General features: G+C 43.4%; 1 protein-coding gene and 1 long non-coding RNA gene across 7 annotated transcripts in view; one reads left to right on the forward strand and one right to left on the reverse strand.

Annotated features, from left to right (window-relative positions):
* Positions 1 to 17,038, forward strand: part of LOC118968471 (uncharacterized) — a 168,402-nt gene that overhangs the window by 149,176 nt on the left and 2,188 nt on the right. For all 3 annotated transcript variants that reach the window (XR_012129679.1, XR_012129678.1, XR_012129680.1), the window contains 2 exons: positions 5,494 to 6,016; positions 10,261 to 10,398. This is a non-coding gene — a long non-coding RNA (uncharacterized lncRNA). The remainder of the gene's footprint in view (positions 1 to 5,493; positions 6,017 to 10,260; positions 10,399 to 17,038) is intronic.
* Positions 1 to 17,038, reverse strand: part of GALNTL6 (polypeptide N-acetylgalactosaminyltransferase like 6) — a 930,232-nt gene that overhangs the window by 101,590 nt on the left and 811,604 nt on the right. The window lies entirely within an intron of this gene.

Genomic DNA, 17,038 nt, shown 5'->3' on the forward strand with positions numbered 1-17,038 from the left:
TTTCTTTGAATTTTTAATGGAGCATCATCTTAAGCAAAACTCTCCTTGAAATTACTATTGTTTTTTTCTAATACAAATTAAAATAAATGCAAAATATTAAAAGTAACAAGTGAGTGTCTCTACCACTTAGGGGATTTTAAGCACCCCCAGTGGTACATGAACCACATTTTAGGAGAACCATTTGTCAAATCAGTCTCTGTGTGTCTGTTTTCTTTCTTTCTTTTTTTTCCTTCCTCAAAGTTCTCAGAATCTCAGCTGGCTTCCCACTTGTGTAATTATGCTCTTTTCAGATTGGCTCTTTCGTTTTTTTGTTTGTTTTTCCTTGAAAGAAAACCACGGTTTCTTTTAAATTCCATCTCTAGAAGAGAGCGCAGTGTGGTCCCAATTTCCTGCAGCACGGGAGCAGGCTGGACTTGCTGGGGCATCTTTCCCAGCTTCACTTAACAAATTTCTTTTACCACCTATTATAGTGCAGGGTGTGTCCTGGAATTTTGAAAAATGTAAAAGACAAACCTGAAAGGAGAAGTTCAAGGCACTTCCAATCTCACTGTGGTGACCGGAAGGCCAACATAACCAACGGTAACTCAGTCCCATGGAAGATGGAAACGACATCACAATGAAGAGAGAGAAGCTAACTCCTGCCAGGAAGGTCTGGGAAGTTTCTTAGGACAAGAAGAACTTTAGTTTGGCCTTACACACTGGGAGGGTTTTGTAAGTGGCTACAGAATGGGGAAGGAGCTCCTAGTTGAAAGGGGCGCCTTGGGAGAGGGGAGCATTTAGGCCATTTGCTCTGACGACTGCAGGTGGAGCAGCATTCTCTGCTGCAGGGCGAGTCACCACGTGCTTAGGAGAATGCGTGAGGTTCCCCAATCTTCCCCTCTCACCACACAACTGGCTCAGAGTTTTCATCATGGTGATCCTTTTGGGTCATAGTGACTTAATGAAGAAGTTTTTTGACTTCATAGTATTTATAATTATATTCTTGTGGGAGATACAAAGATGCAAGAGGTATTTTCTGTATGTAAAGAGCTTAAAATTCATTCAGAGATACTCATACGAATCTTAACAGTCCAAGGGTCATGTGAGTGTGTAGATGGGTTTTTACAGCACATTAGAGCAGGACACAGGCCGAGGTGGGTGGGAGGGCAGCGCAGGGCTGGGGAGATTTGCTCTTGGCTCGAAGAAAGATGGGACCAGGAAATGGGGTGAGGGAGAAGCAGAGCATTCTGGGAAGGAATGCAAATGGTGTATTTGTGCAGGGGAGTTTGACTTAAATATCGGGTATGTGCAGGGAATACATTTGGAAAGGAAAATCTGGGCCAGATTATGCATGTTCTTGAATGCCTGGCTAGCAATTTTGGCAACTCCATTGTAAGAAGTCACTGGTGGTTACTGAGGAAAGAATAAAGCAAGAACATGGCCACGTAGAGCTAGAGGGGATACCTGCAGTCGCTGCATCACCCCCCTCATCTATGAAGAGGTTAAATTATTTTGCCGACACTATAGAGGACACTGGCAGAATCTGCTTTAGAATGCAGGTTTCAATAAAACAAGAACATAAAAATTATATTACGAATATAAATCTGGTTGATATTCTCTCTCATAAAGCTCTTTCACAACACAAATATGTTAATCTAAGTAGCAGAATGCAATAAGCCATTAGCCCAGTTTAATTTATTTCATTAGCTAGTTAGTCACCTTGTAAGTTTCTACCACTGGGCAATTAAGTGAGAAAGTGGGTAAAGTCTCTCAGAAAATAAGATGCTCTTCGGGGGGGATCAGCTATTCATGACCCTAATCAGATGTCTCATGATTTGGAGGAATTGGTAGGGAGCCCTGGACACTCAGAAATAATTAGGAAATTCAAAACAGGAGGTGCAGCAGAACAACAAAGACAATTTTGTCTTGTGTGTGGTGTGACAAGATGGCTGTGGGGTTAACCAGACTGGATTCTAATCTCTGCTTTATCATTTACCTTAGCAATTGACACATTAGCCGACTTCTTTCAACCGTTACTGAGGTTTTCTGTCAGTAAACTGGGAATACTTATGCCTTCCACAGTGTCACCTAGTGTGGCAGACAGAGTAAGCTGGCTCCTGTGATCCCTGCTCTGAAGTCCGTGCCGTCAGTCAGCTTGGGCTGCTTTAACAAAATACCACAGTCTGGGTGGCTTACGCAGCAGGCATCAGTCTCTCACAGTTCTGGAGGCTGGAAGTCCAAGATCAAGGTGATGGCAGGTTCAGCTCCTGGGAGGGACCCTCATCCTGGCTTGCAGATGGCTGTGTCCTCACATGGCAGGGGGAGAGGAGCTTGGTTTCTGTCTTCATCCTCTTATAAGGCCACTAATCTCATCATGGGGGTCCCACCCTCATGACCTCATCCAAGCCTAATTACCTCTCCAAGGCTCCACCTCCAAATACTATCACCCTGGGGGTCAGGGCTTCCACATGTACATTTTAGGGGGATGCAAGCTCTCAGTCCATAACAACTAGTGACTTGTTTCTAAGGGATGCAGTAAGGTGTGGGATGTACCTGATCCAAGTATGTGATCATGCGATCATGTCCTGTAAGACAGCTTCTCTCTCTCTGGTACTGAGGAAGCATATGCTATTTTGGGGAGCTCCACATGGTGAGGAAACATGGGTGGCCTTCAGCCACAGTCAGCAAAAACTGAAGCCCCCAGTCCTACAGTAGCGAGGAACTGAATTGTCCCCAAACCCAAGGGAGCTTGCAAGTGGCTACCTTCCCAGATGAGCCTCAGATGAGATTGCAACCTTTTGGGACCCCATGCAGGGCACCCACCAAAGCCATCCTGGATCCCTAACCTGCAGACACTGTAAGAAAATAAGTGTGGCTGTTTTAATTTGCCAAGGTTGTGAGCATCTCATTCCAAAGCAATAGATAACTAGTGCACCTAGTATAGTGCTGAACCCAAAATGATTGCCAAGTGTCAGCTTTCCCTCCTTCCTCCGTTACATTTATTTCTTAATGTGGTTTTTGCCTAGACCATTCTTTAAAGCGTGGTCTATCACAGCACACCTGAGGAATGTGCCCAACTGGGCCTGTTTTCTTTGCTAGTTCTTTTCTCTTTGTCAGTGACATGGTATTGATTCAACCATATAAGCAGATGGCAACACCAAAGTGCTCGTGAAAAACCAACTCGACCTACAAAAATCTACATTAGTCCCACATATATAAATGTATGTGTTCTTTCTTTCTCCAGAAACCATTTTAGCTTTTATTTGCTATCTCTAAGGTCGCTGCTTTCTCACTGCTGAATCTCCCTGCCCCAGTGAACATGCAGTCTACATAAACATCGCAGTGCAGAGGCCATTTGTCAGCCATGGTCTGTGTTCTCCTTGTGAGGTGAAGAGCTACTGCTGGGGGTGGAGCTCAGCCAGGGACTGGAAGCCCTGGCACAGCCCCTGCCCCTCCATGTTCAGTGGGGCCATGCGATTGCATTCAAGCAATGGGATGCGGGTGGAATGACTGGTTTTTGCCTGCTGATTTTTCGATGTGATCTATTATGTCCTATTTCCCTCTAATACCAGAAGTGGGTACTCGGAGGCCGTTAAGGGATGATGGGGATGAAAATAGCCTGAGCCTGGGCCTCTAAATCATTTGAATATGCCTACAACCAGTCTGCCCTTCAAATACTTGATCAGAATTAGAATGAAAAATAAAATTTCAGTTGTGCTGAGGTACTGAGTTCCAGGGCTTATTTACTATAAAAGTTGCCAGGATTTCTACCTTAGGGCATCCGCAGCAAATTATGAGGGACTAGGGGCCTTACACCACAAACGTTTACTTCTCACGGTTCTGGAGGCTGGAAAGTCCAAGCTCAAGGCAAATCTGGTGTCTGGTGAGCACGTCCTCTCTGGCTCATAGGTGTTTGTCTTCCCTCTGTGTCTTCACATGGCAGAGAGCAGAAAGAGCAAGTTCTCTGCCTCTTTTTATGAAGGCACTAATCCCATTCAGGGGGCCCCACCCTCATGTCCTCATCACCTCCGAAAGGGCCCGTCTGCTAATGCCATCGCCTTGGGGTTAGGATGTCAGCATTTGGATTTCAGAAGGCCATGCCTAAGGCCCTCCAGTGTGGAGAAACTTGCCCCAGCCACCAGGTTTGGACCAGACTGGTCCCTGCACATGAACCCTCTCAGGCTGGTGTGATCTAGCTTCCTTCCCTGTCGGCCATCTACATCCCCTCTGCCCCCTTTCTCCCCATCCACTGTTGCCCCGTTCTGTCCAGGCAGGACACCCGGGATCACGCCGTCGGAACACTGTCTGGCCCTAAATATCAGAGCAGCTTAGAACCTGCGCTGCTGTGAAGCAGAATGGAGTGCGCTCTGCCCCTCTGGCCACCGCACTGGACAGTCAGGTCCCCACTTCTGACTGACCCTGCAACTATGTCATTGCTTAGCTTCCTCTTTTTCTCTGCATTCCCAACTACCCTGCTGCTGTGGGGCCACTGTCCCTGGGGCTGTGCTTGTTAGCTCGGGCTGCTTTATGACAAATATGTGACCTGGCCTTAAAGGACCTTAGTTAGTTAACTGAGACACACATCTTGTTTTGTAATTGTGCTACTTGGTTGTATACGTGTCAAGGTTTTAAAAGAAGTCACCACTACTCCACTGATTAAGAGGAAAGCCGTTAGGAGGCAGCCCCTTTCCAGCGAGGACTTAAATGACATTGATGCCAAGCCCTTCAAGGTTCTGAACGACCCGAGTTAGTGCATGGCTCCCATTTCCCTTACCCTATTTCAGCCCGTACCTGCAGGTTGCATCTAATTTACTTTCTTTTTAAAGTTTTCAATGATGCCCGGTCAATAATATAAATTATACATAAATATAAAATATAAAAATACAAATCGCTTTATAAAATCTCTGCCATCCATCTCTAGATTTTGTATGCAGACTGAAAACAAAAAGCGTATTGTTTTTTAAACAATAAATAAAATAAATAATAATTAATTTATTTATTTATACATAAAACCATAGAACCATAGAAAATATCTTTTATCTTGGTGAACTTGTGTTTACTTAAAATAAGTCATGAGTCCTAATCTTATCGAATAAATTATAAGACGAATGGAAACCACCCATTGGTCTGTTCACCCATCTATTCTTCCACTAACACATTCAAGTGTTTGAACTAGGAACTGTCAGGTTACAGGATCAATAAGATCAAGTCTTATATTTACAGAATTCAGAGTCCATTTACTCTCTTTTCTCCATTTTGAATGAGAAACTTACTTTGTTTCATCACTTTATACATCGAAGGCAGACCTTTGGCAGTGATCCTAAGAGCTCCTTTTCTGTTCTGTAGGGTGACTACAAATGGGGGCCTCTCTCAGACCCTCAATCTTCATCAAGTTTTTTTGAATAGTGTTTCTTCTTGAAAGAGAGGACTACATGGAAAGGGCCGTGCTCTCGTCCCGCAGGTCAGTAGTAAGATGTCCCCGGTGCCATTTCACTTTTTCTTGATTCCTGTTAGGGGCTCCAGGAGAGATGGCACCCAGCTGCGTGCGTCGGCAGTGATTTCCCTCGGCGGTGGCCACCGGAGCAGACTTGGTGACCTTCCTGCTGGTGGAGATTCTCACTGGCAGCGACTGTCCACAGCACGTGCTGGAGGGAAGCTCCGGGGCTGCTGTGCTCGGTGACAGCAGCCGCTCTCCATCTTCCAGTTGCTTCTGCTGGAGTGGCAAACCACCCGTGGGGTTTCGGGCAACTGTTTCTGTGGGTGGCTTTGGGAAAAATCCTTACTCCCCGTTAGTTCCAGTGACTCTTGCCTCTGGGAAAGGACCAGCCAGCGGCGGTTCTCAGAACGGGCAGTGCTGTGTCTTCTGGAGACCCGTTTGAGGAACCTTCAAAGTAACGCAGTGGTGCCAACGCGTCCAGCCGCCCCCTTAGACCCTCTCGGTGCGCTCACTCCTGTTACGCCCAGAACGAACTCTGATACTCGCTGAGGAGCACAAGAAGCGCACAGCTGTTCTTTCCTTCCGAGTGTCTTGATCCAGGTAAATGGGAAAATTTCCAGTTCTTTTCACTCATGTATTTAACATTTTTCTTGAGTGTCTATTCTAATAACTATTGGGGCAGCAGCTAGCATATAACTGTTGGGGCTATAAGTGTTCATATATCCACATATTATACTAAAATATTAATATCCACACAAATACATATTATAACTTGTAAATGGAATACAGTGAAAAGGAAACGCAGGGTGTCATGAGAGAAGGGGCTGATGGGAACGGGGTGGAGTAAGGCCGTCCTGAGGAGGGACATTCAGGCTCAGATCTGACATCCTGTCTCAGATTGAACACGAGGGGTATCTTTATTGGGGAGCGGGACCAGTGCCAGAGGGCCAGGCTCGTGGGGCCGCGGACACCAGACACAGGCCACAAGCACTGAGATGACTTAAAGCTCTTCTAAGGGAAGAAGCCGAATGGCTGCTGGACAGACCAATCCAATCCAAGGAAGTCCAGTCCCAAAAGGACACTTGGCCCAATATATAAGTTTGGGTGCCACCTTTAATGTTCACGATTATATATAAATGTGGTGTCACCTTTGTGTTCATGATAATTAAAGCCACTAGACATTGCCTAGGTGAGCGGCCACTTGACAGAGGGTCTCCCAGACTGAGACTTGAGTAGCTCCCATCCTTTAAGGCGGGTAGGGGAAGGAAGCTGGGAAAGGCGGACCCCCAGTCCTAAACCCCCCAACCATGCATCTCCAGGGGAGCTGAGTGGTTCCCCCGTGCTTTGTACATTTGGAAATTGATTTACATAGATATCTTTACATCCCTAAAAAAAGCCAGTGAATATGAAAATATATTTGTGTGAGTATCAAGTTAATGTCCATATTCTTCATTAGACTGAAAACTCAGTGAAGGAGAAGTCACCTCGATAGACTGGAAGCTCAGAGAGTAGCAAGTTCCTGATACTTAGGAGAGTGCCCGCCCGTAAGGGATCTCAGGAAGTGTCTGCCGCGTCAGCCCGCCCCTCACCACCTCTGGGAGAAACCCAGCAATTTAAACAGTTGAAGTAGGATTTATTGCCTCAGCAAAGGGAAGTATTTAGAATAGAATAATCATTACAGATACGCTGATACACAGCCATGCCCACAAACACACCTACGTCAAGCAAGTTCATCTTCCTTTCACAAAAAATTTGAAAACGCACATTTTTCTCATTTGTTTCTCTTACTGTGTCCACCTGGGCTAGGAGAAACATTAAAATGTGAGTTTTCATTTTTACAGAGCTCTCTAATGGAAGAGAATGTATTGTTAGAGCCAGAGAGGGAAAAGAAAGGAAAAACATATATTTGAGGCCACAATAGTTGGTAAGAATTCAAATAAGTGCAATAGATTTATCTCAAATACATTCCTCAAGGGAGATGCAACATCACGTTCACCCTCAAAATGGCAAACCTCTGAAATAAAGCTGGTCCAAATCTGCCGTAGGTCAGCAGCTGCTTTAAAGCTAAAGGCAAAAGAAAATGTGACCCCTTCGTTATGGCCCCCCATGCCGACGAGTATACAGATGACTGTGACTTGTATTTGTGGAAATTGTTTCAGTGTGTAGTTATCAGAAACCTAAGCCAGGAGCAAAATGAAGAGAAAGAGAGCGAGAAACGAAGGAAGGAAGAGAGGGAGGAAAGGAAATTCAATAGACTGTTCAACAAAAACTCACCTCATCCCACTGAGGTGATGGTTATATGAACAATATATGACCTCTCTGTAGTTGGAACTCTGTCTGGGATGGGATTGGCCACAAATATTAAGATTCAAAATTTCCTCTTCATCAACTATTGAGTCCCCTAGATTGTATGACATGATTATAGGCAAATACATTCTGCAACATCGATCTGTGAATTAGCAACGATGGCAGTAATTTGAACTCCTTCTTTATAAATGAAGGGCCCATTACGGAGGTCCACTCTCGCTTCCAGCCTAGCAATTTCACATGATAACTGTCATTAAAACAACAGACTGAAATCCACTGTATAAGATAGACTCAGTTTTATTTTCCATACATCCAAAAAAAAAAAATCCATTACTGTTATTGTTGAGTAATACTATTCTGGGGTTAAATTGACATTTGTCCTAATTGTTTTATTGGCTTCATAGTTTGAACATTTCTCCTGGAAATTATTCAAAAAGGCATATGACTATATTCTGTCTCTATTCACAGAAGACTGATAATAAGCTGATTATGTTCCTAATGCCTGTTTGTAAGTCAGTTATTTAGAACTGAAAATGTATTTTTCCATGGAATAATAACATTGTAAGATTCAATGTTGTTGAAATAGCACTATTTTACTTTCTGAAGTTGACGTCCCTTTCAAGTTTTAAAGTTTGTGTTACATAAGCTTCTAGTAGTTGGCCTGAGAAAACATTGACTATTTACAATACTTTTTTTCTCTAGGAAAATGATTTCCAAATTCCAACCCAAAATATGAGAACATATGCTCTTCCTTCCTGGGAAGGATTGGCCCTGGGGGCTGGGGCTCAGTTGGGAGGGATGCTGGATGAGTCTGAGCATTTATGACTGATGACCCTCTCGAATGTGCACAGAGGAAAAATGCCCCCGGGGAAGTCACTGTCCAGGTGTTCTGTTTGGGGGACTGGGATGTGTTTTCACTCACTGACACTAGGGACTTTCCACTTAGTCTTTGGGGCCCGCAGCCTCTTGGGCAGCTGCCAGTGGTCCCCCACATCCCCACCTTCCTGCTGTGGTGTGATGCCCTCCCCTGTGTGACACCTGGATTTAGTCACTGAGTTACTGATAGAATGTGGCAGAGATAATGAAATGTCCCTTCTGAGATTGGGTGACAAAAAGCCCGTGGCTCCTTTCTTGGGTGGCCTGCCTCTCTGGCTGCTTCTGAGGAGCTGCCATATTGTCAGACAACAAAAGTGAAGAAACAGCATTTTCTTCTCCTTTTTTAGGGTACTTAGGAGTAAATCTGTAACTGTGTCAAATATTACATTAAAAAGAAAGCAAAACCCATGTTAACTAAACTGACTGTGATGGTCATTTTGCAATATTTGCAAATATTGAATAATTATGTGGTCCACTTGAAACTAATATAATGTTACACAAGTACATCCCAACTTTTAAAACAAAATTTTCTTTTAAATAAATTACTTACAAAATTATAAAAGACATACTATTCAGTGTGAAATACTAATTACTCACAATCTCACCTTCCAAAGATAATTCTTTTTAACACTTCGGAATATTTCTTTCTGATCTCTTTTTTCTCTTTTTTTTGATTAAACTAGTTGAGAAGTCATACAAAAGATAATTTGAGATGATTTTTAAAGAATTTCTTAAAAATTCTTTCCACTTTCCATGGAAAGCATTTTTCCATATTATTTTAAACTCTTAGGAGACATTTTAAAAAAGATGCATTCTATTCCATCATTTGACTATGTCAGAATTTATTTATATTTTCCTATTTGTGGACACTTAAATTATTCCAAAATTTTTACTGCCATAAACATACTTGTTTACAAATCTTTGTGAACATTTTTCATTAGGATATAACTCGTACTCCTGAGCCAAAGAATATGAGCGCTTTGAAAACGTTTAGTTAAAATTTTCAAGTTACTTTCAAGAAGGATAGAAACATGACACAAATTTATATTCCTAGGGGTAATGTATGAACTTGTCTGCTTCCCTTGTACTGGAAATTCACATGAAAACAAACCCTTTGCTAATTTGAGGGTCCAGAAAAACCTCATTGTTTGCATAAATCATTCTGTAACAGTTCACAGGTTCCCTTCAGTCCACAGAAGGTCTCTATTAATGAGGTTTTGTTGTAACTACAAATAGTAAGTGGCAATGAAGAGATATTAAGGTAAAAGCTAAATTATTACTCACTAAGTTATTATAGCTTAGTGATTTTTAGGCAGAACTATGTCACTACTAACAATGCTGCTATTCAAAGCCAGCACCGGGAGGGTTACTGTCCTCATATGTGGAACCCACTTCCCCCCCACACCCTCCCACCCAAGGTCCAACGTATTTCTAAGTGTGGTTGGGGGGCTGTGTGCATGAGAATACACACAAAATGTTCCTGGAATCCACTTGAGATCTTACTGGATTAATATCTCTGGGGACCAGGAAATCTGATTTTTGTTCTAAAACAATTGATTCTTATGTGCATGTGAATAAGGTAAATTAAAAAAAATTTGACCTTTGCTTCAAATTTTACTGTCTATGATGAGGACACGTTTTTGTTTTGTTTTGCTCCCCAGAGGTTAATGAGTCTCTGGTGAATGGAATTGTGAACGGACAGTGAAGGGCTGTCTATGAAGCGCTTGCATAAATGACCTGCCATAGCTGGAGAGAGGACATTGCCTCATTTGGCATCTTCTTAATTTAAATAGCACTTGGTAAGTCACCTTCTCATTTAAAAGAATGTTAATTTGAGTACTCCGACAGGCACACTGTCACCACTTTGCCTGACAAAGACACACCTCATTGGAGACATTTTAAGGGAGCTGGTGTAGGATAACCTAGGAAAAATTTAAATTTTCCTTGAATCGCTCCCAGAACTTGCTAGGTCACTAAGACCCGATGCAGAGGCTGAAAAGCACATTCGCTTTGGAAGAAGGGTTGAGTCTGCGCCCCAGCTCTGCCCCTGTATAGGTGCCTGAGCAATGGCCGAGTGTCTTGGAGACTCAGTTTCCCCTGTTGAGACAGTGATGTTGGCAGCTTTCCCAAACCTCACAAGGTTGTGAAGGTGAAGCAAGATCATCCAGGCGAGTATGACCTGAGTCTCAGCTGTTGAAACGCTGAGCTGCTGCTTTTCCGTCTTCCCACTTTGGATACTGTGACTTTTCCTGGCCCAAACTCTTACCGTGGGGGGCTTGAGGTGCCCAGTATGAGCAAACAGACACTTTACTTTGTAGAATGCAAGCCATCCCTTGCCCTTCCTGTCTTCCAAATTCAGGCTACCAGCCACTCTTTGTGAATGGCTGCTGCACTGCATCCTGAGGAGTTACTTGAGGGAGACGTATCGTTTCTTTTGTGAGTCAAATTTAGGGGTGATCGTGGGCCAAGGGCCTCAGTGACTTCTGAGAAATTCAGTGTGTCTTCAAAGAGCAAATAATGACGTCATAGTATTACACGTGTAAAACTGGGATTTCCTATAAATTACTTCAGCCCCTAAGAGTAGAATCAAATATGTCCTGCAGTTCATTCATAGCATTTGGGCTCAGCACTGGAAGGTACGATCTTCAGGGGCTCTAAAAGAATACAGGGGAATGGATCTTTTCTAGGTTTATGAAAGAAAATCCCAAATCACGGCTATAGCAGCACTAATGAACGGAAGGTCAGAGGTTGTTCGCCATGTTTTGGGAAGTTTGGTGTCTAAGGTTGTACAAGTAAAAATGACGGATCCTAAGGATTCACCCCAGTTTCAGTTAATGTAGTTCATAGTTCACAGATTAAGCTTAATTTAGATAAATCTGAATAAATTAACTTAGATAATTGGTTTTCGAGACAGAAATACTAGATTCAAGAATGTCTCTACAGCTTGTGAACTCTGACTTTGTAAAACATATAATCGCTGTGAACATCTATTTTAATTGGTAAAATGAGAATGACCAAGCCTGGCCTAACTCACAGAGATGTTCTGACAGCGATTTGAAGCAATAAACTGCCTACATCCGTGCCAGCATGTGATGGGGGCTCTCGAAGGTAGACATTATTTATCATCTAAAAGTGCTTCTAATATGTAATTCCACTGCAGATATTAATGACGCTATGACACGGGTCACGACACTAGAGAATTAGAGCAATGGTATAAGGTACGGGTTAAGCGACTACACTTGGGAGCTGTACTTCCTGGAAGTCACTCAGGAGCTGTGCGACCTTGAGCAAGACACTTGACTGTCTAGAATTCCCTATGCTGATAGGTTGACAAGGATTAATAACAGCGTCCCTTGTAGGGTTAGTGTAAGGGTTAAATGAGCTGATACATATAAGACAAGACCGTTGACACTGTTCTGGTCCTGGGGAAACCTTAGATGGATCTTTGCTACTGTGATTATCATTGCCCGTCTATTTATGTGGCAGTTTCTCTCACAGCACATACCTGAGGGCCACACGTTGATGCAAGGAAGCTAGGGCCGCGGTTCATTTAAAAATTCATTCAGGAGATGCTGCTGCTTGGGCTCTCCAGGAAGCCGATTCTGGCAGCATGTTTTTATAGGAATTAACTCCTAAGGAAGGGAGGCGAAAGACGCAGGACTGAGAGGAAACAGAACGGGGTGCACGCGTGCCTGAAGGACAGCTGGCCCCCCAGAGAGCCTGGTGTTGTGCTGCAATACCATGACTTATTATAAGAAATATGTGTTTGCTCTTTGTCCTGCCCTGGCTCACAGTCCCCAAACCCTTAGAACTTCCTAAGTGTGGGGAGTGATGAAAATGTCTTTTGTTATGTTAATTAAGTGGCCTTTGGAAAGCTCAAGGATGTGGGCTGGTTGCCCAGGGGGTCAACCACAGGATCGGAGGGTAGGAACTTCCAGTCTGACCCCTGACCTCTGAGGAGGCAGGAGAGGCTAGAGAGTGAATCAATTGCCGGTGACCAACAGGGCATGAATGGATCATATCTAAGGAAAGCAGCCCAGCAAAAACCAAAAGCACTGGTTCAGGAGAGCCTTGGCTGGTGAGAGCCTGGTGACTGGGGGAGACAGGCGCCCTGGAGAGCGGAGGGTGTCTCGGGGCCCTTCCCCATCCCTTGCCCTCTGACCTCTTCCATCTGGCTGTACCTGAGTTGCATCCTTTTGCAATAAACTGGAGGCCTAGTAAGTAACCTGTTTCTCTGAGTTCTGTGAGCCACTCTGGCTACTTAATCAGCCCTGAGGAGTGGGGTTGTGGGAAACCCTAATTTACAGAAAGTTGGTCAGAAACACAGGTAACAGCCTGGGCTTGGGACTGGCTTCTGAAGTGGAGAGGAGGGGGTCGTCTGTGGGACTGAGCCCTCACCGGGTGGCATCTGATGGAGGCAGTGTCAGAAGTGAGCTGAATTCTTACACAGACTCCCTCCTGGTGGCTGAGAATTGCTTGTTGGAGGTTTGTAACCCTTCCTCCCCTTCCCTCCCCACACAGATTGGAAACCAAATCTCAGTCACCCATTTATGGGCATAGACAGTCATGCCTTTCATCAGTCATTGAAGGTGGCTGCTCTGGGCAGGGGAAACCCTCCTATGGCAGGTCCTTCCTTGAAGGGGCATCTGGTCAGCATGTATCTATTTATTTGCCAGGCATTGAGACAGTTACATTTGTACTATTTTAAAACACTTGTATTTCTCTGTGGTCTGCAATTTGTGAAGTGGTATTTTTTGCATGTATTGATCTATTCAACAGACTCTGAGCTGCCTGAAGGCAGGTGCTGTGTTGTAATTCATCTTCACTTCCCAAGAACCTACAATTGTATCAGTGCATGGTAGCTGCTCAAAAACATCACTGCATGAATAAATGATTTTGCGGGTCAACAGTGAAAGATGTAAAGAAGGAGGCAGAGGAAGGACATGCAGACCATAGAGAACAACGACTCATGGTCACTCCCCTCACAGGAGAAGTAGGCACGCTGCTCAGCACCCAGGGAAGGGGGCACATAAATGCTTGCAAGCTTGGTGCCTGCAAATAAGGGCTTAAAGTGGATTCAGTTGATGGATTTAAAACTAAGCTCAAAGAAGCATTTGAACTCAGTATTTAGAGACTTCCCATATGATGACCACTTGATTAAGAATAAAACTATGCTTTAAAATTGTCAATAAAGATGCTGGGATAAAATACATCATTCATCATATTGTCATAGCTACAGAAATGGGCACAATGCAGACAACAATGAGAAATACTTGCTCTGATGCTCTTAGATTTATTTTACAGGCTGTCTGTACAGCTTACTTACAGAGGATATGTTTATGTTTAGTGCTGAGAATATTATAAAACCTGAGAGTATTTTGAAGTGTTTGCCTTGATTCTGGCACTTGAGTGAGGCCTAGACTTATGAGGGGTAAGACAGCTAGTCTTCAGAAATTTGACCATCAATATGTGAATGTGTTTAAAATCTGCTTGAAAATTGCCAAGATCCTCACTCAAGGGTCTTCTGCTACATGTCAAGAAATCATCTTTTTTATTTTTTTAAGTGTAATTTTTCTCTGCTGAGAAGTTTGAAATATTCTGATGGTTAGATAATTCTCTCTTTGCCTCAAATTCAACATTTCCAAATAGGTTGTTGTATTTTCAGGACTAGGTAAGCATGCTAAACTTCCATTTGGCACATCAGTCTTGCCTCCAGTAAGGCAGGAGGTCTCTCAGCTCTGCAGGCTAGGAATACCTTTGATAATGATGAAAATCTACCAGACCACAGCATCTTCAAAAAAAATTTTTTTGAAAGTATCTGAAATAGTTTTTAGAAAATATTTTGTAAGATCTCAGGTATTCAACACACATGCACATTTTACTATCTCCATTTCTCTATGTTCCTATGACTATTCAATAGCTCGAAGTTTAATCAAGAAAATTAGAACATAATTGCATAAGGTCCTTAGGTCAATGGTTATCAGACACTACAGGCATAATGCCTTAGGATTCTATACTGTCCCTAGCGTAACATAAATTTAATATTGTCTGATTAGAGTAACAACATGGGTTAGTCTGATTCTTCACTATTTATTTATATCATCCATGAAATATATCAGGTGTAATAATTATGGCTGTGACTGAACTCCACCTGGTATGTCTCAGCTCAGACCTGGATTTCTTCCCAGAAGGTATGTATTTGCAGACTTTCCACCCCAGTGCATTCATGCCTTTTTATCAAAGCAAACAATAAACTTTCATCTGCAATATTTTCCTTGTTAAGAACTCTCTGGCCATTTTAACAATCTGCAGTAACCATCTCCAAGTGAAAAAGCCAGTTGGCCTTTTTATAGCATGTGTAACGAGACAAACTCTAAATTAGGTAAGTTTTCCACCACTTATTAAAGGATTCTCTAGTTGCATGATCTAATTTGACATTCTTTCCCCCTCCCCCATTGATTTATTCCCTGTAGTGATGGGTTAAGTTGATTACTATAAATTTCTCTAAATAAAAAACCTAACGACTACTTTTTATTATAAGTAGGTTGGCAAAAAGTTTTTTTCAAAAGCATAAATAGGCTTCTAGTGGAGTCTTTGGAGGCTGTAGGAGTTACTTACATCCCTCAGAGCAAAGCGCTGTGACTGGTGCGGAGTGAGACCTGAGGAAAAGGAGCAGTTGTGTCCGATGTTTGTAATTGAAACTGCTTCACTTCTTAGGAAATCACACTGTTAAACTTATATTTTACTCTCCTTATAAACCAAGGACCTTGGTTGCAAACAAAAGAAACCTCTCCGGCTACCTGGGACAGGGAAGGGGTTTTGTTGGAAGGCTCTCGGGGGGCTCACAGGATTGTCCAGGTGTGGGGGCCCCGCGAGAAACGAGAGCGCAGGTGCGGCCAAACCCCAGTTCCCCGGGGGCACAGTCTGCACGGAGCAGGGGTGTGGTCACAGCCCCGTGGCCTGGACTCGTCCCACATTCAAAGTTCCTGACGAACTTCGACGGGATGCTGAGTACAGCACGGGTGGTGGGAGGAGAGGGGCAGGACGCAGGGCCGGCCGCCCGGGCCCCCGCTCCGCTGCCTGGAGATTTCCAGATGCAGCAAGAGTGTTTCACGCACTGACACACGCCTGCTAGACCGCGTTCCTGTTCTGGAACTTTCCAACCTTTCAATAGTAGATACAGAATAATGAAAACGGACAAGGCACAGAGATACATTAACCCTGCACCCACTTCTTGTGTCAACACTGGTCCTTGGGATCCATTTAGAACTGCGGTATTGAGAGTGTTGATAAGGAGAATGACTCCAGAGCACGAACGTGCTCGATGTTTCTTGTTGTGTTGAATCAGTAAACCCCATGGAGATAGTTTTCAATCAGCGCATTTCCCTCCTTTATGTTTCTCTGGGTGTCCTTGATCCAGCAATTTTCTGCTTGAAATTACCTTTATCGTAGGGAGTGGGATTAGAACAGAAGAGGAGCTGAATTTCACACTGAGTAGATGTTGTTCCTTTTCATTGGCAGTGTGGGCAAAAACATTGCCCCTGAGTTGAAAATGTGGGGTTTTCCCCCTCTTTTCCTCTAATCTTTTATAGATTTGCTACCCGACAGATATTTATGAAATGCCATCTTCTATATATGGAGAAATATCCACTGAGGTTTTCAAAAAATTTTCTTTTCCATCCAGTGACCCTTGCTTTTGTATTGATTCATTTGCTTTTCCTCCTCCATAATTTTTTTCACTTCAGTGTTTTCATTAAATTGTATAAATATGACAGCAGCTACAGATGATCTAAGTCCCAAGTGACACGGAGAAAGCTCCGATCTATGAGCTGCTGTGTGTATCCAGGCTCTTAGTTTGCCATCAGGGGGACATGAAGGGGATAAAATCTGATTCTGGACTGTAAGTATTTTGATATTTAAAGGAAATTGAAGCAGTTCTTCATAACAAACTGTTGGCAAAAACTACAGCTGGCGAGATAGGACCACCTAACTCAGCGACCCCATAAATCCTGCGTGAGGACGATGAGGACAGACCCCTGGTGAGAATCTTGTGCATTCGCCATTGCACATGTGCCCTAGAAAACAGCTATTGTAAGATTTTATATTCTTCGTATGGAAATCAAATGTGCTTTGAGGCTTTTTTTCCCTGCTTTGATAATTGGCAAAAGACTTTTTCACAAGGGTAACTTTCCCTAAGTAAAACAATCAAGGAGCATGATTTGATAATTGATGCACAGGGAGGTGCTTTAATGAATTATTGACGCACTGGGCTCAGGTGTGTCACCTGGGGACAGAATATGGGATGAATGCTCAGCAATTAGACTATCAATGCTCCTTACCCGGTTGACCACAATTAAAATAATTTTATTCTTGGTTTGATATTGGGAATTAAAACTCACACCTCACCTACCTGGCAAAAGGGTTTCCAGGTGAATGGCA

Source organism: Manis javanica, chromosome 3, assembly GCF_040802235.1.
Source record: "Manis javanica isolate MJ-LG chromosome 3, MJ_LKY, whole genome shotgun sequence".
NCBI classification, from domain to species: domain Eukaryota; kingdom Metazoa; phylum Chordata; class Mammalia; order Pholidota; family Manidae; genus Manis; species Manis javanica.